The sequence below is a fragment of the Rhynchophorus ferrugineus genome, unplaced genomic scaffold (assembly GCF_030347505.1).
Source record: "Rhynchophorus ferrugineus isolate W39M unplaced genomic scaffold, kcgeb_rfMv2 rfM4, whole genome shotgun sequence".
In the NCBI taxonomy this organism is placed as follows: Eukaryota; Metazoa; Arthropoda; class Insecta; order Coleoptera; family Curculionidae; genus Rhynchophorus; species Rhynchophorus ferrugineus.
The window spans coordinates 23522998-23548753 of NW_027472583.1; the positions used below are offsets into that span (position 1 = coordinate 23522998).

A 25756-nucleotide genomic window follows, 5' to 3' on the forward strand; every position below is an offset into this window, starting at 1 on the left:
CTTTTTGAATGTTGTTTGTTTTTTATTTATATATTATAATTCTTTCATATTACTAATTAAGAAAGGTTATTTTAATGTCTTCGGGTTTCGAAAATATTTAAAATGTTTAGACTTTCTTCTACTACCTCCGTTAATTTTTAAGGGTCTTTTTTTTAAGGTTTAAGTTGATTAAATTCAATATCGGTTAAAAAAAACTTCGTCAGGTTAAGCTCATATCTTAGAATATTTGATTGAGATAGCAAATCTTTGATTATTTACTTTCTTGTAAAAACTTGAGAGACAGAAAAAGATTTATTTAATACTATATAGTCTATACTATACTCTACTATCTATAGTACACACTGTATTATATTAAGTACTATTACATCATATTAACTGTAATCATCGCAGTAAACACTCTTTTAGACTTTTAAATTGGGACAGAATTAATCGGATTTAATACATGGGCAGAAAAGTTCCGGGCGTAACAAAAAAATTAGTGTTCTTAATTCAAAATTGGCTTTATTCATCAACATATTCTCCATCAAGAGCCAAACAATAATTCTTGAACGATTTATCTTTTGCCTCAAAATAGGCTTGTCATCAGTTACTGTCAACTCAGATGACGATCGTTTTAGTTCCAAAGTATATATTAGTATTTTAAAAATTGCCACATACCGATCCAAAAGTTCTTGTTTGTGACGTTTAAATATGGCCAAACACTGTTCAGAACTGCTTGTTTTTGTTCAACATTGATCAAAGGTGGCACTCACTTTGAACAGAGCTTTTTCATAGTTATATGCTCATGTAATATAAAACTTTAGATTTCTCACCTTTTTGATCTATTTTTTTGAAAATAACAAAAGTAGTGTCACTCTTAGCACAATAACTAACAAACTTATGGGTAGAATATTATGCAATTTTAATAGCTTTCTTTTGAAGGTTAGTACTAATTGAAAAATAATGAATGCAATAAAACTATTGCGCTCTATGTGTTAGGCTTTAAACTTTTCAGCCTATGCGTTATGTTATCTCGCTAGTGAGAAAAATCCTGCGCTTTGAACTAATACACTGTTGGTAATTTTGTTATACCCACATCCATTTGCAAGTATTCACTCATATGCAAATCAATACTTGTGCTATAACAGGAAGCTTGAGAATTACTAGTTTAACCGTAAGGTAAAAATATACAATTAAATAGAGAACATTTTCCTCATTCTATGAAAGAGCTGAATTTTTTTTATCAGTTGAACATATATGGTACACATGAATTAGAGCCGCGTGTTAAAGAAAATATACCAGTTTTGGATTTATTAACAGACATACAACAACTGGCCAAGTGCATAGAATAACAGATATAATTGAAAAATCCTATGAAGGTAAAAATATATGTTCAGCTAGATTCTTAGATGTAGGATAAGCCTTCGATAAAGTATGGTATGACGGTCTTGTTCATATGCTGCTGAAGATGTTACCAAAACAACACGTTAAATTATAAAAATCATTAAAACCGGAAAGTTAAGAGTCAAGCTAGAGGAAGCCTACGCTTGAATAAAGAAGCTATTTGAGTACCAGAAATAAGTGTCTTGGGCCAGTTTCTTTCTTAGTCTACACATATGATGTATTACAAATGGAAAATATCGTAATAGTTACATTTGCTGATGAAACTGCGAACAGGAAAGTGACAATATAAATAATTGTATCCAAACCTGGAAAATATATATCAACGAGAGTAAATCTGTACATGTGCAGTTCAGGTATGATCAGACCGCACAATAATCAATATTATCATTCTATTTAGCAATAACGCTAATAGATACTTAAGTTTTGCATACATTCCGAGATAACGTATCTATGCGAAACTTAATTGGTTAATTGGTACAAAATCACAATTATTAGTACATAATAAATTGCTTTTATGGGAGTTTCAAGTATTGACACCTATATGGACATACGGAATTCAATTATGATTATGTTCTGCGATAAGTAATATAAGTATAATACAAGTTTTCCAGAATAAAGTCTTGAGAAGTATTGTAGGAGTACCCAGATACTACAAGATTGATTATTTACATTGAGAGCTTCAGATGCCTACTATCACTTAGGAGGTCAAGAGAATTGTAAGGAGATATGAGAACCGACTTCATTTTTATATCAATATCGTAGTAATACAATTCATGAATAAGACAAGAATAGGCCGCCTACTTAAAAGAATGAAACTGTTTTATCTTGTGTAGTGTACTGTAGCAAGGTATATTTAATAGAAAAAACAACAGCAGTGTTATTGTATAAACATTATTACACCAGACAATGAGATAGATATGTACCTAGATACCTTAATTATTTATCAAATAGTAATAACTATTTTTATTGGACTATTTTTTATTTATAGAATTGATTGATCAACAATAATTTTTAACAAAACTACTTTTTAACTAAGGTTTGGTTAAATAAAACCACCTATCTAAGCTTCATATGTTAAAACGTTGCACTATAATCATGAAGTAAGTAGAAATAATAAAATTACAACACAGACAGTATTAAAGCAATCCATTTTAAGTAATTCTTTCGTCGTCTTGATCGAAAAATCTCTCTCTTTTTTTGGTCACGTATAATAACACACATTTCACATTACAAATCTCCAATTAAATATATCGGAAATATAATCTCGCAATAAACCTCCCCCAAGATATCTCAGCTGCACAATTTCTTTGAGCGTGTCTTCCTCCACGATTCCTTATTTATATCCCCCGTGCTATTAAACCGATATCCACTTCTGGAAAAATTTATTTTCCCGAAAGCAAATAAAGATTACAAAACGAAACAAAAATACGGCAAAGCAAAAGGAGTTAAATTTAAATTATATCGGTTCTTCTCGAACTCGACCGATGTCTCAAAGAGAAATCGTTCACTAATCCCGTCGGAAGATTTATTTCCTATATTTCGGGAGTTTTTTCCGGGATTTGTTAATTTATATAATGGATTGGGGAGAAAGTATTTTCGGTTTTATTTGATGGTTTTCATGGTTCAAATCGCATTTACTCACATACTAACAAATGTATCATTTTAATCCATTGTCTCTTGTTACTTTTCTGGTAGTCACAGATAGAAAATATTTTAATACCTGCACACCAATTTGGTTTTGTAACTGATTAGGTATATCGAATCACAGACCTTATTGAAAAAACCTGCGAAGAGAAAGGTTTTGTTAAGTTATATACTTGGATGTAACGCAAGCCGTCGATAAAATCTGGCATAAGTGACCCATCTATAAACTCTATAAAATCTTACCGAAGTAATACATTAAAACTCGGAAACTCTCACATCCCAGCTAGGATGTTTACAGTTAAATAAGAAGGCAACTCGACAATGCAAGCAACAAGAGTAGCATACATGACTTCCCGCCAGTTCCCGTAATTCCTGTAAGTTCCTGTTTAAGAGTGTGGTCGTTTTTTGATGTATTTTAGGTTAATGTTATGTTTATATTATTCTCCGATTAGTTTGTATAATTATTTGTTACTTAATAAAAAAGTTAACAGCAGAAAATGCGAAAATGGGTTTGTAAGGTGTGAATTATTAATAAAATGACATAATTTAGTAGACTGTATAATTAGTAGAATACTAATTTTGTAGGTTGATATGGAGCAAAGTGATGTTTATATCAAATAATTTGCAAGTAATTTGATATATCGATATATCGATATTTGCTGAAAAAAATATCGATATTTCTGGCCGATATTTTTTTTGCGCGATATATCGATATATCGATATTTTTTTGGCCGATATTTTTTCAGAATAAATTAAATATAATTTTTTATAAACCTTTAAAATTGGTACTTAATTTTAGAGGTTTAAAGTATATGGATTTTTTTTTGGCCGATATATCGATATATCGATATTTTTTTGAAAATATCGAAAACGATATATCGATATATTTTAAAATATCGATATACCGAAATATTGATATTTTTTCGGTGGTCAACACCCCCTAAATTCAATGAAAACTGTTACTAGCTTTCATTTTGTTAGAGACTAAGTTCATAGAAGGTCAAAGGTAAGGTTCGTAAGAGTCTTTCTATATATAAGTCATAGCTAGTTTTAAGTCATTTTAAAGTGTAAATAACGACTAGTAGAAATATATTATTTTCAAAAAAAAATCTCTTTTCTGATTGAATTATAATTGTTGGTTGCTGAACTGAAATAAATGATTTTCATTAGAATCTTTTGAAGACAGCTTTACGTTTAATAAAGTCTTGAGGAGATGGGAACAAATGAGAGTCGGACAGACTAAGCTTCAGTCTATACTATGTGTGCATCAACACATCTCAGCCTATATACCTCAATTGTTTTAGAGAGTTTAACATATGTATCCCGACATTGTTCTGATGGAGACCAATATCCTTCTTACTGATCAATCTTGCCCTGTTTACAATCGCATTTGTTGTTGACAGTACAGAGTCTATTTAATGGTTTGGCAAGGTTGGATTTTCTAAAAATGTGTGTTATGGAGGTGTGGAGAAGAGATATATTGGAGATTCCTTGAGTATATAAATAAAAGACAGCCAAAAATCTAATATGCAAAGAACATTGATAATGAATATACAATGGGTCCGTTACATATATGGCAAATATGCAAACGAACCATACATGCCGTTACCCTGGCAAAACAAGAGCTGGTATAGAAAACAGTAATAACATAATCAATAAGGTTCTTTCAGATAGTGGTATTAGGAAAAAATTACTTCGGAACGGTTACTCTAAAAAACAAACACAAAGTACATAAAGATAACTTACAAAAATAGGCAGAAGAAAAGATTGCTTACCGTGCATAAAGTAAAAACCACAAAAAAAAAATTCACATAGATGGCGCTACTAGAATTAAATCCATGTTGTTTTTAATTAGCCCAAACCCTCAAAAGATGCGTGTATAAATTTGACAACTGTCGGATCATTAGTTTGTTAATTATAGCATTTTGAGTGAAGCAACTTTTGTTATTGTGAAAAAATGGTTAAAAAGGAATTTCGCGTGTTAACAAAATATTGTTTTTTGAAGGGAAAAAATACAGTTGAAGCAAAAACTTGGCTTGATGCCGAGTTTCCTGATACTGCTCAGGAAAATCAAACTGTGCCGCGCGAGCTCTATAATTGTACTACAAAAATGGCATCGAAAAGTTGGAGGGTCGCTATAATCAGTGTATCACTAAGGGAATTATGTGGAATAAAAAGAACTAATTTTGCCAAAAAATGTGTTTTACTATGGTAGGCCGGGAACTTTTCAATTGACCTGTTAGGTAGAAGAAAAATAAATAACAGTAGAAACAGATTGCTTACCGCGCATAAAACAACAAAAAAAGTTATTTCAGAGAAAATATCTGTATAAGAAGATATATAATTAAAACTATATTCTACAAAGACAAGATTAGCATAATCCTCTCAACACAAAAAACAAAAGTTGAGCTGGGGCGCCAAAGAGAGTATAAATTTGAAAAATATAGAAAACGGATAAAAATGGAAATACATCAGTTTGTGCATTATTGATTTTTAAAAAACAACAACTAACACATTAAAAATTAAAATGAATAATTATAGGTAAAGAATATAATCGTTAAATACAGGAGACGATACACTACGTCTATCAGTGTTTTGGAAACCAGCAGTAGAAGAAAGTACATCACACATAATGTGCGTTATTCCATTTCGATTTCGAATCGCCATTATTTTTTATTACTATCCGATATTTTACAGGCTCTGTCATATTGCGATATTTTTAGCTTATTTAGTTTGCTTATTAAATCTTGTGAAATGTCATTCCAAACTATACTTAAAACCATAATCTTTTTGGATGGTATATTCGTTGGTTCTTTCTTCATTTGGGTATACTGTTAATTTTTGCACGCTTACTTGTCCTTATTTACTTATTTTTATTTAGCATAGCGTATACTCATTGGGATATCAAGACACTTGAAACTATTCAAAATACTTTTAATTTTTACAAATAATCACAATCTATTGTCAGAGAACCACTCCCATAATATTGCCATAACTGTGTTCCAAACTATTTTGTATATTTAAGTTTGATCTTTCCATTAATTGTATATATACTTGGCCGACACTGTTTAAATTTACCTCCATCCCAATATAACCTGTTTGCAATTGCTATAATTCTAATTTACGTGTTCTCTTGTATAATTTCAACTGAATTCTTCTATATTTTGATGTTATTTGTTTTATAATTCATTTGTTAGGATTGAGGTGTTTACCTATATTCATCAATATTTAGAGAGCATTGTTTGTATATCACCAATACTTTTATTTAATTTTTGCTGCTTGCTAATGTTAACTTGGCTGACTTTCAAGGTATTTATATATTGTTTAATTAGTTCCGTCCGAAAATTCATTCAAAATTGGAGATTTAAAAAATATATTTCCATTTCATGAACATCTTAATTATTTTTGAGAACATATTCATTGTGACAAAATAAGTAAATTGACGTGTTAACCCAATTCCTCAACTATTAAATTCCCTTAAAATAGCTCAATACTATTTGTTTCAAATTATTACTTTGAGTATGCCTGCTTCCTGACAATTGAATTTGACATCAGCTTATTACTATTTGTTTTGAAAAGGTTTATAAAGGATGCTTTACAGAATGAGCTTTTGCTCAAATAAAGCACTTTTAGTAAGAAAAGTTTATTTTCATCTTGAATTTTAATGTTGAATAGTGTATAAGCACAACACAATTTTCTTTAAAATACCGGCGACAATGATTTTTTCTTATCATTTAGACTATCTCTTAGTTTTATATATGTACGTATATGATATGAAAAAAACCGTATATATCGTTGGGATGGTAAAGATCTTTACCTATTCAGGAAAGCTATTATTTTCGGTTGTCAAGTGATGGCAGTTTGTTGGTTATTAAGAGATACACGTGGCGTCTTTTCATACGACAACGACAAGGGGGAAGACATTTTATGACATTCTGAGCCTGCTTGAAACAATCATGATAACGAAGTTAGCAAGCCATACAAGGGATATTTTATATATTATGGGAGGTGTAATATAATTTTTGCTCGTAATATTCTTTTGTTCCCCACGCATCCTTAAGATTGCTTTTAGTAGAATGTTTTGTCTATGCTGTATTCTATCATATCATGTGATATTTAGAAACTTTCAAAAGTTTTAGATATTTAAATAACCCTTCAGACTTATTTTTATTATATAAATATTAGATATAATTTATTTTAGTACTAATTAGTGCCCTAAAGAATTTGACAACTTATTAAGTTAACCTTATAATTAAGTTATATAAGTTATATAACTTATAATTAACTATTATAAGTTAACCTTGTTTCTCTTATAATAAAGAGAATAATTTAAAAATAATATGCTAATATTACTAAAACTTGTTTTGAAAATATTTTCAGTATAAAATCAGAAATAGATTTGATTTATTACATTAATTACAGTAACGGAAGTCTGTATTCTTATATATAAGTAAACTATCACTAAGAACTAACACTCAATAACTTTTTTGAATGGCCTTTAGTTAAACCTAAACTCCATTTAGCTTTAACAATTAACAAAGTATTAATAATTTTAAATTATTACACCACTAAAAGTTATAACAAAAGAATTATGAGTAAGATTATTTTCAGAACTGTAACAACTTCAGAGCATCATATATAAGTGACTATATATGACGAAATATATATATAACTATTATTTACTTCTATGTTATAAACATCAGCATGGAATATTAAACGAATTACTACATATTTGTATATTGATTAAAACAATAACGATTGTTAGGGGCGTTATATTTAGAATATATAAATTATATTAAAGAAGTGCTTATAATCATTAAATAAAATTTTCACTTAGGACTCTAAAGTACATAATGAAAATAATTGACCACAGGTTCAAAGGAGAAATTGTTATGTAGTTACATATTTTATAGAATTAATCGTTAAAGATCTTAATATTCATCAGAGGTTTAAAATATTTGCCAAATGACTGTTAAGAATTTATAACTTCTTCTATACAACCTATGTGTTACATCTTAATAGTAAATTTTGTAATTAGCATTTTAATTATTATATTAAATTTGCATTATTAATCATTTTTTCATTTATGTGTAATATAATTATTATTTATTATACCTATTATTCACCTAAAACTTATATTGAAAAACAGAATTTTGATAAAAGAATAATTTCTTCAATTGCATTTATAAATGAAATTGCATGGTTCTAACTTACTTAATCCACTATTCAATACTCAAAATAGTAGCTGTCATATTTTTTCCTGTCAGTCTCCTCTTTACAAATAGTTCATCTTTAATTTATCTTCCATGACTTTCTTTAATCTATTGCTTTCTGTCCCACATGTCTCCATGAATCTCCCTCAAAAAATTGAGCAACAAATCAGAAACTAAAATTCAACAAACTATCTTATAATTGTTAACGTTCTTTAAAATATTTATTTTATCTCCTGATGTACAAATTAATGTTTATATTACATAAATATTTGGTTACTGTTTCCTTAAGCACTACCTTTACTAATAAAATCTGAAATGGATTAAAATGATCTTAATTGTTAAGAGGTCAATTGAAAAGTCCACGGCATACCATAGTAAATACATTTTTTTGGCAAATTTTTTTTATTCAACATAATTCCCTTCAAGGGTGATACACTGATTATAGCGATTGTCCAACTTTTCGGTACCATTTTTTAGTATGATTTGTTCTTTGCTTCAAATAGGCCTCAGTTTCGGCAATCACCTCTTCATTCGACGAAAATTTCTTCTCAGCTAGCATTTTGAGATCTGAGAACAGGAAATAGTCGCTGGGGGCCAGATCTGAAAAGTAGGGTGGATGAGGAAGCAATTCCAAACGCATGGCACTTTCTTATTCAAGATAATCAATTAAATTAATTTTATGCTAATCCCCAAATACAAACGCCATAACCCTTCCAAACGACTGTTGCGTTTTCCCACGCTTTGTAGCGGATTCATCGTGTACAGTCCACTCGGACTGTCCATTGGACTTCGTAGTGAAATAATGGAGCCATGTTTCATCCATTCTCACATATCGACGCAAAAACTATGCACAGAGCTTTGTCATACCCAAGTATTCGTGAATGATATGATGTACACGTTCAGTTGATATCTTTAGAGTGTCTGCTATTCCATTCCATTTCAATTTACGGTCAATTAAAATCATTTTGTGGATTTTTTAAATGTTTTCGTCGATAACAACCTCTTTTGGACGTCCACTGCGTTCACCGCCTTCGGTGCTCATTTCACCACGTCTAAACTTAGCATACTAATCCTTGATGGTTGATTTTCCTGGAGCTGTGTCCGGAAACTCAGCATCAAGCCAAGTTTTTCCTTCAACTGTATTTTTTCCCTTCAGAAAGCAACATTATATCAACATGCGAAACTCCTTTTTATTAATTTTTTTTTGAGAGTAACAAAAGTTTCTCGTGAAAGTTTTACTCAAAATGCTATAATTCACAAACTAATGATCCGACAGCTGTCAAATTTATACACGCATCTTAGGAGGGTTAGGGCTAACTAAAAGCAATTTAATTCTAGTAGCGCCATCTATGTGTCAGGCCGGGGACATTTCAATTGACCTGTTAATAATCCTGTTATTTGTTTTGTTTTAGGATCATAGTGATAGAGTCAACTAGGGTTGCCGAAAACATGTCAATATATTTATGTTTTTGAGCGATATATTTTTTGACCGATGTATCGATATATCGATTTTTTTTAAATAAAGATAATTCTTAAACATTATAAAAAACTAATTAATTATTTTTAAAAAATCTCTAAAATTGGTGCTTAATTTTAAATATTTAAAGGATATCGATATATTTTTTGACTAAGATATTAATATTTTTACATTTTTATAAATATCGAAATTTTTTCTAGTTGTTCTGTAGTCTTTTTCTTACAATATATCAATATATTTTTTTAAATATCGAAAACCCCTGGAGTGAAGTCTCATCCATAGTGAAGAAAATAATGTAAAATATATATAAGATATAAGTTATTTGTTGCATTCCAATATGTTTTTTTTATCATAAATGAATACCTAACTAAGTACCTTACCACAGTATTCAATACGTATCATTTGAATAAAAGTAAGGCCAATAAAAATCCTTTTAATTCCGCCTCATTATTGATTCGTATTTTTCATCCAATCACTTCTATATATCTCGTCGAAATAATCGAGAGGTATAAATGCGTCTTTGCCAAGTCCGACTTTCTTTTAACGGAACCTTTCGAAAACGAAATGACCATGATAAATTCCTTTGAAATAACTCAAAAGCGGAATAAAAAGGATCAGGAACCGTACAATTTCCTCAACCTTTGCCCATTTCCGAATAATGCTGTTTTCTAGCCCTCGCACACACACACGCACAAATAACCCAAATAAATTCAGTCACGTTCAAAAAGTAACTTTATCAATTATTTCTGCCGTAAAACGTTTTTATCGAAACGACCGCAACCCCAACAATCAATTTGGGGGGGTAGCCCAAGACCAGCTGGATGATTTAAGACGGTTTTAGGCCGGGACACCGCGGGGGCGCCCGGGGGGTTGGGTGGGGAAAAAACCCGACCGATTCTTTTTGTTTCTGTATCTCGTTATTTTCCTTTTTCGTGTTGTTTTTTTTCGACAGTCTTCTTTCTGATCCGCGGTCGACCTCGAGTGGTTAACGATTTCAACAAATGCAGCCAACCGATAAAATTCTTCTGATATCAAAGAGTAAAAGCGGATGACTGCGTGCGGAGCTGCGTTTGGCAGTATTAAAAAGAGCTCGTTTGTTAGAAAACAGTGAATTTTTAAACAGACACTGGTTTTATATCCGTTACACCCACTTTTGTGAATGATTTGATTCTTTTGTTGAAATAAAAAGGTCACCATTTAATTAAATAAACGTGAACAATTAATTATATAAATGAAAAATTATATGTATTAATAAGCTTGCCTTTTATTATGTTTTAGATTCCTTTTTACTAAGTAGTGTTTTCCTGGTCGAGAGTTAAATTCATCTATAATATTATCAATTTATTCTTTACGTATGTTCCAGTTTACAATATCCTGGTCTGTCATTTAGAGAGAGGTGCCATGTGGTGTTGTTTACGATAGCAATGGGGACATGGATTACATAAACAAAATAGCAGCACATAATGTGAACATACGTCATAGAGAAATAGTGATTTAACTTCATAGGAAATATTGGGTAAATGTTTCGCGACGTCCAATATCTAGATGTCGCTACTCTTAACTAATTAATTGCTTTAATCGTTACACTGTAAGCCCTGATGGGATTTGATTGACTCGTTATGTTTCTATGGTACGTTTGTTGTTTATATATTTTGAACACCATTTTCGGTATGGCTGACATATGGAATAGTGCGTTTAGAGATTAAATTATTAGTTCATTAGTACGTAAAAGTGGATAGTACAAAGGGAACAAAAAGTGAGTTATCGATCTAGGAAATGTGTACCCGGATATGTTACATGAAATATTTCTCGGCGTAGTTTAGTGGAATTCAGGTAAAAGCATCAGAGCTGAAGCCTTAAGAGCACAAAAGGTGGATAGGGTGTTCTAAATCCTCCAACCATAAATTAAATAAATTAGCGTTAATTAAGTATTAAAGTAAAAAGCGTCCGTGCTTTGAAAAACGCCCTTATTTCGTCAATTCTTAGAGCAAACATCTCAGTTCAGAATGTAAAGCCATTAAAAGCGGCCTGAAGTTGCTGCCAATTAATACAATCTAGTAGAATTTGGACTGAAGCTTAAGCCACCAAAAGTGGCAGTGGTTCAGTTTCTCATCCATAGATGAATGAAATTTTGAGTCACCAAAATTTGGGAAAACATTCCATACCATAAATCTTTGGGTAGAAGTAGTGCTATTTCGAGGATCCTTAGAGGCAAACTGGAGGAAGAAGGTACAGGACATACTAAAATATCATTTTATCTGAATTATAATTTATATCAAGGCAGGAGAATAGCACATACATTTCTGTGGTAATTTCTTTAGTAAGGGCGTGTTATATCGCGCAAGTGTTACGCGTTACCCTGACTCTGAACTGTCTATTAGAGGAATTAGAACCATGTGTCTTAAAACAGAATAGGATTGGGTTCCATAAAAACTATCAGTGTCGTTGTAAATCGTCTATTAACAAGTCGTCTCTCCTATCCATAAAATAGATAATTTTCAAAGTAAATTAATAATTTTTGTGTTTTCATGTTTCATAACATAGCATTCCTAGACACATATCAGGTTTCTGAAAAGTATTACACACAGGGTATATAAGAACATTCGACCAGTTATTATCAACAAATGTCAACCTCCCCAAGCCGAAGATGCGAAATATACTGGCATGCAATTGAATGCACGCCTTACCTGAAACAAGCACATACTTGCTAAATGCAAACAATTTGGACTCTATCAAATGTAAATAAACTTATCGGTTGCAAACCCAAGGTACCACTAGACAACAAGGTACTGCTATACGAATCAGTACTTAAGCCCATTTTGTCATGTGGAATCCAGGTATGGGGTATTGCCAGCAAGACTAATGTAGCAATCACACAACGCTTCCAAAACAAAGTGTTGCGTGACGTTGCCCATGCTCCGACTATATCTTCAATAAAGTGGTACAATGCCATATCTCTCTAGAAGTCATAACCAGTGTGATTCGGAATGTTTGTTTTAAATGATTGGGCATTCCAATATGCTCGCTAATCAGTCGTATGTGCGAAGTTATAGTCAAGTGAGTAGACCAAAACGTTCAAGACCATCCGATCTGGTTATAGGACTTATATAGACTGTATAATAATATTTAGAATTTGGTAATAAACTAATAAAATAATATTTTATACAAGAATTGTGTGATCTTCTACATGTCATGTATGTATTATATATTATAATTAAAAGAAATGCTTATCGCCTACAGGGCAGATTGTTGAAGCACTACGTGTAAAAATCGTGTAAAAAATCATATTATTTTGTCTATCCCGGAAGTATTATTTGATATTTGAACATACTTTATTTATATTACTTAATAAGCAATTAGTTTTTGTTACTATAGATTTTTACTTAATTTAGGTTAGTGTATATACAGTTGATGTAATATAATATTATATATAACTGATATAATAACATTATGAGTTTAATATAAAGTAATAATGCCCCAAATAACCTTTTATATAATATATTCGATTTATGACAATAACTCAATGAATTTTTAACGATGGAATATATAGTTTTACGCCATATCGTAATAATAAAATAAAATTAGTTCAGATCTCGAAATGTGAAAGAGATGGGAAAGACGAAAATATGCCTATAAAACCTCTTTTTAACATTCTGGATGATAAATAAAGCAATAAAGTCTCCAACCTGGAGAACGAAGACTTTCGCAGCTTGATGCTGAAACGCAGTCAGTGACTGGATATATCAAGGGCGTAGATGAGGGTAATTTCCTCGAATATTCCAATATTTCTTTTACGATTGTAAGATTATTAAAAAAGTATGGTAATACACAGCTCGGGAAAGTGAAAAGTCAAATGGCTTTATTTAAATCAGCCATATATTTTTTAATACCTGGAAAACAGTATCAGTCCTTATATTACACATTCAAGTATCTCAATCAAATTTTGTTAGCTTCAAGATATACCTTTCAATTTAGAAAATGTATAAATTAATATTTTAATCATTAATTGTTTTTCCATATATATTATTTATTTTTATTTCTTAGTAATTAATATGGCATTTCGTTATTCAGTATATTTTTAACATAATATAATATTAGTGTTTTAATGTATATTCTTAATGTGATAATGAGTTATATCGTAAATATTTGTAATTTTTAATACCGTAATGAATAAGAATAGTATGATGTATAATTGTTTTAATATTCAGTTCTATAATTTAGATAGTTCTTGAACTAACCGAATGAAGAGCCTTCATCAAAAACTCCAGCAATGAAGAGTTCTCGTTCAGGATTACAGTATGCAATTTACAAGTAGGCCATTTTAGGCCAAACAATTTAACCATGGAAAACCATAAATGCCTTTCTTAGTTACATATCGGTATACTGTTGTAAATTGTGTGAAATAACATTACGACAGCGTAGAAATCAAAATGAAGCTATTCCTTATATTGGAACTTTTGCAAACATTTGGGCTATTGTGTTTTGTGAACTCAGATATTAATAGCAACTTGGTTTTTTTGTAATTGTTTTTTTTCTGACATACTATGGGTCATTTTGAATTATCCAAAATATCTTACTAATAACATATACAGTTTTATTTATCGTAGTTGAGGAAATGATACCATACTTGTAGACAATATATGAAACGTAAAGTACCTAATGCCTTGTGAGCTTAGTGATCTCAGATGGCGGTCGAAGTTCGAGGAATTTATATTTATTAGTAGTAGAGTGTGGAACTTTTTCAAGCAGTAAATTGGTTGCTTGTATTTTTGGTGGATTAATTTGTAATATAAAAAATTGACAAACTTGATAGTTAAATTTAGGTGCTCTTGGTTCCGAGTTCGTGCTCACTAAACGGAGATATTATTACTGCTGCAATTTTAACGATATCAATATCCTTGTAGATATTAACCAGAGCGGGTAGCTCTACACTAGATAAATCCTAATCGGTCCAGGACAATCCATCTCTCGAAAAAGAGAATTAACACTTTTAAAATGCATACTTTTTAGCACGTTTGTTTTATAACTGCAACATTAATAACACAAAAATATAATTACTTTTTGCACAGTATAAGACATAATATAAAATATATATTCTTGGCTTAAATATATTGAAATAAATTCGTAAAAGCATTGGAAGGAAACGAAAGGAACGAAATGCTATATTACATATCCTTTAAAATATTACTAATTAATTTCAACGTCCAATATCATTTGGATCATTAAGGCACTCCCATCCTTTGTGTGGAAATATGACATTTTCAGTACTATCTCACGCTCTATAGATAACCATCGTTTAGGTAATTTTACGTTAACAAAAATGTTTGTATGGTGACATTACAATTGAACCGTCTATCTTTCAAAATAGTTCTATATCATCTTCACTCTTTACTTCCATTTTCTAAAAACCTAGTTTTATTTTCGTTCACAATGTATTACATATTCTATACCATCAAAAAGTTCTAAAAACTACATTCATTAATTGTTCGTTAGAGTGTCTTATTCGTTTTCAAATTTTAAAAAGTTGATCAAGGAAAATATTTTTACTGAAATTAAGTCGCAGACAAAACCAGTAAAATGGATTAAAAGAATATCATAACTAATTTTAGCCGATGTTTTTTACCTACGTGTTTCATACATATATATACATTTTATAATAGTGACATTGCGGATTAAAAAAAACGTATTGTACTCATAATTTTTATGATATCATAGTGTATGGTAATTAAATTTATTATATCTTAACAACAACAAAAAATGGGGTGGGTTATCATAGATAATAGTGTAACGCCACTCCTACCACAATCACAAGCTGTTGCGCGAAAGAACAATATAGGTTATTAATCATAGGTTAGACTGCACCCATTAACAATCGAAAGAGATCAGTACAAGGCGCCGGCACCAGTTACCCTTTCGTCAACAAAGCTACACGTGTCGACTGAAAATATAAATTTAAACGAAAATACCAGCTTTACGCTACAACAAAATCAAAATGGATGTTTCAATGCATCGAAAATATCCATGTAATTTCATACATTCCAACGAAATTATGCTTATCTTTTATATTATTTGTTTTTGATCATGCGTGATCGCTATCATTTGTTAATATTCAATATTACCGTAAAAATGCACTTTTATAATAACGTTTTCACTTTATAAGAATTACCAAGATACTCAACGACTAGAAGACTCCTGTAAATGTTTAAGTATAAGATAGTTCTAATATGGAAAAGATATTCACTTAAATACAACATCATTTAAATCTAAAAATAATTGTCAAAATCTGAAAATTAGGCCTATCAGAATTATGAACTTTTGAAATAAATAAAACGATAATGATTCATTAAATACACAATATCGTTTGAACATCGGCCTGCTCTTACTGAAATATTTTATATAATATTGTAATGTGTTCAGGTAATATTGTTGAAACAATCGCTGTTTTTTCCGTTAAATAATATATATTTTTAAGCAAAACAATAGTTTTTGTTTTCTAAACCTTTAACATATTATAACTAGCACAGTAGGGAGGATTCCGGGGAGATCATAAGGCTGAATTCATCCAATTAACCATTATCAAGAAAACACGAATGGTTGGCGTTGGATTGACAATCGTTACGCAGTTGCACAAAACGTTTCTTAGTATTACTGTTTAGTTTTTCTTGGTGAAGTTGTTGTAAATGTGTAGCAGCTGACGATATTAAATTATAAAACATGTATTTAGGGTGCTCGACAACTCCTAGCCATAAAATGTTCCAAGTAAGAAACATTCTAAGTCTTCAGAAAAATCTTTAGTCGGTGAATTCCCGTTTCCTATGCACATACATAACAGTCGAAGGTGTAAGGCCACCAAAACAGATTGTTGCAGCTCAGTTTCTTAGTCGTAGACTATTGAAATATGGAGTCACAAATATTTGGGAAACCATCCCCTAGAGGGGTACCATGGAAACTGTCATTTGAAAGATCTTCAAACAATTTTTATTACACTTATAAGCTGCCCAGGTGGAATAACGACCGCGTACATCCCTGTGACCGTTTCATGTCATACCGACTCTACTGGTTACTATCTGTACTGACTACTATCATCTGGTTTAAAAAACTACTTAATCGCGAATGAGTGACATGTTTGGTCTATTTTCTAGTAGACTTTCAGTATTGCTTTGCGTGGCCATTCAACAAGTCGCCTCTTCTTCCCGAAAATAAAAGTGTTCCTTAAAATAAATTAATAATTTTTATTTTCTAATCCCTTTCGCATTTTAGAACTTATATATAACGAATTACCAGTCGGACGGGTCTTCATCTTGCTGATAGGGAACTTAAAGAGCGATATGAGTTGAATCTTTGATAAAATATACTATGAGCTAATGTTGCGTTAGACTATATAACGATACAGTAATGCAAATATCAAGATAGTATAGGCCCGCAATTCCGCATTTTTTGAGACAAATAGTTTCATTCAAAAAAAGATAACACTCGTATATAAAGGAATATGTTCTTGAAAAATCATGACTTTACGTAATGCTTTTGATGACATATAATTTCAATGAGATCGGTGAGGTATCGCTAATTAATGGAAAATAGAATGGAATGATGGAAATAATGAGATGAAAAGTTTGCATTACGGGATAGTGTTCTGACTAGGAACTCGTTTTACATACGAAAGTACTACTACTTGTATATTGTCAAGATATTGAATATTATAGTATTTACATTAATTTTTATAATTTCCTTAGGTAACAATTGCGGTACAACTCAATAGTTCGCTAATTTGATTCAACGGAATGGAATTATAGGGTACTTCTAACAAATCTAATATACCAGCATTTAATATTTGTGTAACGTGCTAAAGTCGATGCTCCATATAACAAAGTTTCTTAATAATGTGATACAGCGGGGTATCCCTCTAGAACTCATAATGAGTATAATTTAAAATGTTAATTGCTTCTACAATCAAAATCAAGGAAAAGTGGATTTCTTCAGGTGAATGTTCACCAAACAAAAGGTCAGGTTGTGCCTGTCGGTGGGCCTCAATTTAGTTGAGACGTATTCGGTGCCTTTCATAACATTTATTTTGGGAAGTGTAAAACTATCAGTGTCGAATATTATTCAGAGATTTTGGATAAATTTTGTAATTATTTGGAGGTGTATTTAAATACTGAAGCATTATTTACGTACTCACTTAGAGTAAGCATCTAATTCAGATGAAAAATTTTTAAATCCATATTTATATATATAATCACGGTTATTAATATTCTTATTATTAACTGACCTAACGTCGCGTAGAATTCCGAATATTTGACACTATGTGAAACTGAGGAGCTAGAGCGCCGCGCGGGAGTTTGAAGGAGCTCGTGTGGCCCAGATAAATAATAGCGATAGAGATAGTGTGAATAGCCTACCGACTGGTTCACGTTGATTTTGTAACTCGCACTTCCATTACAGTTTTTTAACAAGACTTCGCTAATGCTAAGTGGGATTTCCTTTTTAAGTAAGTAATAGAAAATATTTTAGTATTTTAGTGACATTATATAATTATTTTTTAGGAGCTTATGTAGTTTTCTTTTGGGAGGATAGGAGCTATACAGATTGAGTTAAAAGTTGATTATGTTGAAAAATAAAGCGCTTTTTGTCGAATAAACATCTTTCATTCGCAAAATCACTTAATTATGACACTGCCCTCGTATCATAATAAATATTTATTGATTAATGAGCAGATTCTTGAATTTGAAATACCGAAATCATCGAGCTACTTCTATGCACGGTTTAAATACATTATCGGTATTGCCCCACCTAGCTGCATCCCTAAGTCAAACGTTGTCAGTATCTTTGTCCCGGCCGCGAATAATTCAAAGAGATACGTTAATTTACTGTTGGGTAATTTATCACTAAACTGTATCATAAACATAATCAATAACGCAGTGGGTGTCAGATTTATCGGCTCGCGGATCTATATCCTGATTTGTTAATTACTTTTCGATTAGTACGCAGTTGTCCGTGGTGAGTCAGCTCGTTTCGCAACGATTTCCGGATGAAAAACTGGTCGGAGATCTCATCGATTTCAATAAGACGTCAATCAGTCCGAGATGGTGAGCGGGATTTTTCTTTGTTCCGAGTTTAGCGTATCCAGAGCAATTCATTTAAATTAGCGAAATTGATTTTTGTAATTGTTGTTTTTATATAATTAAGAGTGGAGTTTCGAAATTTCCAGCCTTAAAAATAGTTCGATGTTAAGAATATTATGATCTGCCTCAGTTGATATGTTTCTTTATAAAATTAGTTTCTTGAATAGTTCCGTAATTTTCAAACATATTTATATTAAAATTAATACTGAGATTACTAAGATTTTACCAGATATAAAAACACAATTTCAAAATTCGCCATGTTAAGTCAAACACCTATCAGAAGCGCTACGAAACAATGACGTTACTTACTTACCGTTTCCTAGCCATCGTTTCCGTTTTACAATATTTAAACTTTTAGCGCTCATTGATTTTATTTGGATTTTTTTATCTAATATTCACAGTTAAAAAATTGGTTTTGTGCATGTAATGTTGAAGAGTGGGTTATCTAGATTACAATCATGTTTATTCATATTATTTTCAAAACGATTTGATTATTGTATATAAAAGTATTTAAATTTGAGTTTCAAATAAAAATATAGATATTAAAACGCAGGGTTTTTTAATAAAAGTATGGTAACTTTTGTTTTGAAATTTCTTCTCCCCGGTCTTCAAGCAAATTTTGCGCAAAAAAACCGGAATTGGGGTGAAGAAATGTCCATAGTGTTAAAAAATTGCTTGCCCCTTCAGCGATCATCTTGTTGGAGTTTTATCGTCAAAACTTAGGTGTAAAGATAATTAATCGGTTATTTTTAGGCACAATCTCTGATTACTTAAACTTAACTTAAAGTTGTTTAGATAATAGGTACCTCAAAAGTCACGCTACCATTTTGACTGAGCGCCGTCTTGGTTATGTGACGGTTTAGCTCTTAGTTAGTTTCGCTTTAACCATTGCGTTGTGTAGACGGATCTCCGGATTTAACATCACCATACCTCTTCGTTATAGAGTTTTTTAAAATCAAAAGTTTTTGGTGTAAATAGATATGGCTCGGTGAATGGAGGTAAAACGAAATGAAACAGTGGTGTTTACATTATGTGACTGTTATATATTAAAGTAATATAAAAATGTGGAAAATACAAAATAGATAAAAGGGATGGCAGCGGTGTTGGCTGGTCTGTCTAAATCAAACGATAGTCGAGTACTGAATGAAATGAAATACTCTTCAATAACATCCCAGATAAACGTCTCGGGTTTGCCAGCTATTCGTTATCGGGTTCTAGTTGGCGCTGCTGGCACCCCGCCCGTGTTCAACACCTGGGATTATATTTCTGGGTATTTTGTAGACCGTTATTCCACTATGTCAAATTCGACATGCCTCAAGGTCGCTACAAGTTTATGTGACTAAGCCCCAAACGATTCAACATCTTAAAGACAATATTCATCACGGAATTGAAGAAATTCAGATTCAAATGTTGCAGGATGTCATGGAAAATGCCTTAAAGTAGGCGAAAGTTGGATAGCGAATCGCAGTCGCCATTTAGCCGATATAATTTTTCAAGCATAACGCAAAAAAAAACGTAAACACCAAATAAGTTTTTTATGAAAAGCAAACTTACTTAACTTTTCTTTGAGCGAAGGCAATCAAAATAATAATGGAACTTCTGCCCCACGTTGTCCATAAAATATTGATATGAAAGTTCTATTCCATAATTATGTTACATTATATCAGCTCAACTCTAAACCCATGTTAATAAAGTTTCAAGTATAAAATATTATAGTTTTTACTATACGAACAAAATTTTGTTAATCTAGTTAGTTGTTTTCTATGAAAAAATTAACCGATAATATGCTTTTAAAACCCATATGCCACGTTTTTTAAATATTCTGGCTGATAAATAAGGCAATAAAACTCAGAGGATGAGAACCTCTTCTAGGCTTCAGACCGAAGCCCAACTAGTGGCTACAGATGCCAAGGGCGTACGTGAGAGATATTTTAGCTATATTTCTTTTATGATTGCGAATATGATAATATATCGCACTAAAACTGAGCCCTAAAATGCTTTATTTAAATCAGTAATACAATTTTTAAATTATGGAAAACAATTTTGACATTCATGGTGTTTTTACGGCACTTTTATACTCTATTAACTTGATAATATGAGAGCTGTTATGTGGAGCTACGTCATATATGCTGAGGTGTAAAGGAAAAAGTAGTAGTAAAAAGTAGTTTTCATAAAATAGTGTATAAATAATTTATATAATAATTTTTTTCTTAAAAACCATTTACGCTTCATAAAGATCGAAATTTTTGACTGTTAGATTCAGAACATCTTCATTTTTAAGCAACTTAAGTTTACAATTTTCTACATAATATAACAGTGTTCCACTTAGCATTATTGCATAATTTATACAAATGTTAACTAGGGAACACTAAAAATGTAAAATTTTCGATTTTCGACATTCCTTAATTTTGTTGATTGATTTAATGAAATCCGCTGCCGAGGCCCATTAAACCATGATACTACTGGCTTATATTTCATTTTCTGATTTTGGACTGAACTGATCTTGATGGCAGTAATACGTCCTGGAGAACTAAGAAATTTTAATTTATTATTTTATTTATTTATTTGTTAATTAAAGGCCTGTCGGTCGCATGGACTATTTATAACCTAATACAATTTTCAGTCGCTATTTTTCGTGCAACTGATTTTACTACTTTTTACCAGTCACTGTTTCAGTCGACTCTTTTCAGTCACTATTTTCGGTCCGGCTGATTTTGTTACTATTTACTATAGACTGTTTCAGTCGTGTACTTTTAGTTACTATTTTTGGTTCTACTAGTTTCATTCGACTGATTTATAAGGTTCTGGCTCTGTCGTTCTAGCCGCGACTTTGACAAAAATGTACCCAATTTATGCTTACATAGATTTAAATATAACATATATAGATTTTAGTAGTTTGCTTGTAAATAACAATTGTATATTAATAGAGCAGCATTTTGGAACGATATTTTTCAAGATTGTAAATATAATAGGGTAAAAGGATTAAAATTGTGAATGATAAATAGTAAAATACTTTTGACTGTTTTTATGGCAATAATAGGTAATATTTCGATCACTCTCCCGATTTTTGTTAAAAAATATTTCCGTTCAATAATAAACAAAACAATTTTAATTATGTCATGAATTAGTTTTTTTTCTATGATTAGGTATATGTTTAATTTTTAATTAGTATTTATGGTTATTGTACATCTTTAGCTTTTAGGTTTTGCTAAGTTCTATTGTATTGTCTATATTTATTATAGTATATCATTTGAAAATAGCAATTAATATATTACAATACAATAAAAAATTTGTGGGGTATTATTCCATTGCATAGAAAAATTCCAATCCTTTTTACAGATCCACAGAACATTCAAATATAAAAGTAATTCTACTTCATCAAATAATTGCATGTTAATCGTATTCAGTACTTATTTTTCATTTTCTTTTTTAAAGTTAGTACGTGAAGACCTCCGTCTCGCTTATACTGTCGTTGGAAAATATAAGCACATATAAAATTAACTGCTCCAAGCAATTATCTCCGTCCTTTCCTCTCCCACAATCTATACAGGAAAGAGTTCGTACATCTTCGTCTGACATCACGAATTAAACAAAACAGTCGAACCGTGCATTTGTTTTTTGTTATTAACTGTTTCGACTGTTTTGCGACTGTCGAGTGTTTCGATTGTTTTCAGTCGTTGGTTCCCAACGTTATTATAAATAATGTAAGACAGAAGAGAGAATACTTATATAAACAAAAGTTTTTTATAAATAACCTGCAGGAATATTTATAAATGCAGACACAATTACATGATTTAAAAACAAATATGAGGATAAAATATAAAGCGTAAAATATGGACAGTTTAAACTTCATAAATTAACAAGTAACGGTAGAAAGAAATTGGTGTATAATGTTAATAGCCTTAATTATATATATTGGAGCATTCCGATGGTTGCCAGATAAATCGTAAGCCGCTCAATGTTTTTCAACTGAAAAAGTTGTTCCATGGATCCCTCTAGACTGCTCAGCGGATATATTCAATTATTACAGGTGGATGGGCTTTTTCCCTCAATAATATCACCACCAATGTCAGGAATGTAAAGATTCTGATAAAATTCTTTTTTTTACTTCACATGTATTTCAAAACTATAACCAATTTTAAAACACGGGTTGAAAATTTCTATTCAGCCCCTGCTTTTGGCCGCTCAAGTCCAAAACCGTGAATACTTGTGATATTGGTTCATTATGATTAGGTAGAAATTGTATTTTAGATGATGATAGATTAATATGACTGTAAGATCTAATAAAACAAGGAGTTTACCATTTTATTATTAAAACTATTAATCAAAGGTCTCTAATTACATTAACAGAATAAGAAACGATATCGGTACGACGTCCCCAGTATATTTTATTATTCATCTTTAGGCTATCGGAAATGGTATGAAATTAAACTCGTGACTACAAATTTCAATGCAATCTCTGGCGCGTTATATTTCGCTGTTTAAAGCCGAAGGGTTCACTGTTAAAAAAGAAAAAAACTTTCTGCCGATAATTCACGGGCCGCATTTATTTATCCAACGAATGATGCCGCTTTCTGCATCACGACACTTTTGCATCCTCGACGTTTATGATACACCCACTGCCGCAAGCTGTAAAACCATTCATCATGTAAATGCATATGCAATGAGTTATCTCTTTGCTAGATGGAAGTAACCGAGCTCAGAATATTGATATTTCAGATATGTTTTCTAAGTTACCGGTTTATTCGGTTGGTTTATTTCATTTTGTGTGGCTGAGTGAAATTTTGCTGATATTAACGTCATATACGTTTCAATATTTTTAATTTTATTAACAAGTGATTTCAGGTGTGTGTATAGCAGAGATTCCTATTTTTGTCAAATTTGAGGGGTTTTAAATTCATGTTTCCTTATAGTTCTAATTAAAGAAAAAATAAAATATTACTCACTATATTTAATTCAAAACAACGCTTAAGATTTCACACCACGGAAAACAAACATATTCTTATATATAGAAGTCGCTTACAAGTTATAAGTTATGAAGGGTTTAAAGCAACAAAACCTTTTATTTCCTTTAAAGTACCATTTTATATTAAGGAAAAAGATGACATAGTTTTGCTATATTGACCCTTATATTGACGTATAGCTAATTAAAAAGCATATGGATTTAATTCTAGTAGTGCCATCTGTGTGTCCGGCCGGACAACGAATTGATTTTTGGAGAAGTGTATGAAGATAATCAAGCGTGCGAGTTATTACATCGATATGTGACAATAGATGAAACATGGCTCCATCATTTCATTCCGAAGTTCAACTGACAGTCATCCGAGTGGACTGCACAAGATGAACCCGCTCCAAAGTGTGGGAAATCGCAACAGTCGGCTGGCAAGATTATGGCGTCTGTATTTTGGGATGAGCACGGAATAATTTTCATTGACTACCTTGAAAAATGAAGAACGATCAACAGCGACTACTACATAGCGTTATTGAACCGTTTGGAGGACGAAATCGCCGGAAAACGGACGCATTTGAAGAAAAAGAAAGTGCTGCTTCACCAAGACAATGCACCCTGTCACAGGTCAGTGAAAACGATGGCCAAAATCCATGAATTGCCCTTCGAATTGCTTCCATATCCACAGTATTCTCCAGATCTGGCCTCCAGCGACTGTTTCCTGTTGTGCTGGGAAGAAATGTTCGTCGAATGAAGAGATGATCGCCGAAACTGACGCCTATTTTGAAGCAAAGGACAAATCGTACTACCAAAATGGTATCGAAATGTTGGAGCGTTGCTATAGTCAGTGTATATTACAGTTGAAGGGAATTATGTTGAATAAAAAAACTAATTTTGGCAAAAAAAATTGTTTTACTATGGTAGGCCGGGGACTTAAATGACCTGTTAAGTAATAGTTTATGTTTGTATGTATTGTAACTTATAATTGAATATAGATATAATTACATTTTATCACTAATTTAAGGCATCCTGTGTCTGAGTCATGGTTTGGTATACTGGAGAGAGCCACCAATCACGTGACGCTTATTGACCAAAACCCCTTGGACGAATCATCGAATTAGATTGACTCTCGTCCCGTGGAATGCATCGAGGAATACAGCGATTTGAGTGACTTGCTTAGGAGTTATATTGATATTTAGTTTATTGAACAAAAGAAGGTTGTGATTTTTACGGCCCGAACAGTTAGAAGCAAATTGGGCTTATAGCAGTAGGAGCCATTTAGTTATATTGAAATTTTTCATATCTCGGATAGGTCTACACGCAAAGAGGCTAATAAAGTTTTACGAATCTCAATACCATAGAAAAATATACACTTAATATTGATTGATTATCTAGAGTCATTAGTAATTAAAATTATGTTTCGTAAAAATAATTCAATATATCGTTAAATACTCACTAAACAACTATTAACCCATTGAAATATTCTCCGTAATGATATTTATCTCAGCTCCACGGAATTAAACGATATTTAGCGGTGAAGAAATTAAAATTCTAGATCTGAATTTAAGATTTGGCATCTGAACGGAATATCTAAAGAACAAAAGAACGTTTGAGAAATTAATTAAAACTGTCGCGTTGACGCTAGAGGAAAAAATATGCTTTAAAAGTCTGCTTTCGATTTTATTCTACACTGTTTCCGGCAAGTGACAAATTGCGTTGTAGGAGAAGATAATGAGTACTTAAAATAACAGTTTGTTCCTGGCTAATTTTCTGTCCTGTTTCTGTAACATCATGTTTAAGGATAATACTAGGTTTCTTCTTTTATTTTTCATAACTAGGAGTAGGTTTAGTACAATGGGTCTATTATTTGCTATAAATAAATGAAACATTTTTAAGTATTGTTTGAAAATCATAAGTGAGATTTGGGTCTTGCATTAAAATAATCAGAATCTCTTTGGTAAATGATATT

At 31.4% G+C, this 25756-nt stretch overlaps 1 protein-coding gene across 5 annotated transcripts in view; it reads right to left on the reverse strand.

The window, feature by feature from the left end:
• Positions 1-25756, reverse strand: part of AdamTS-B (ADAM metallopeptidase with thrombospondin type 1 motif B) — a 179360-nt gene that overhangs the window by 98195 nt on the left and 55409 nt on the right. The gene's annotated exons all lie outside the window — the stretch shown is intronic.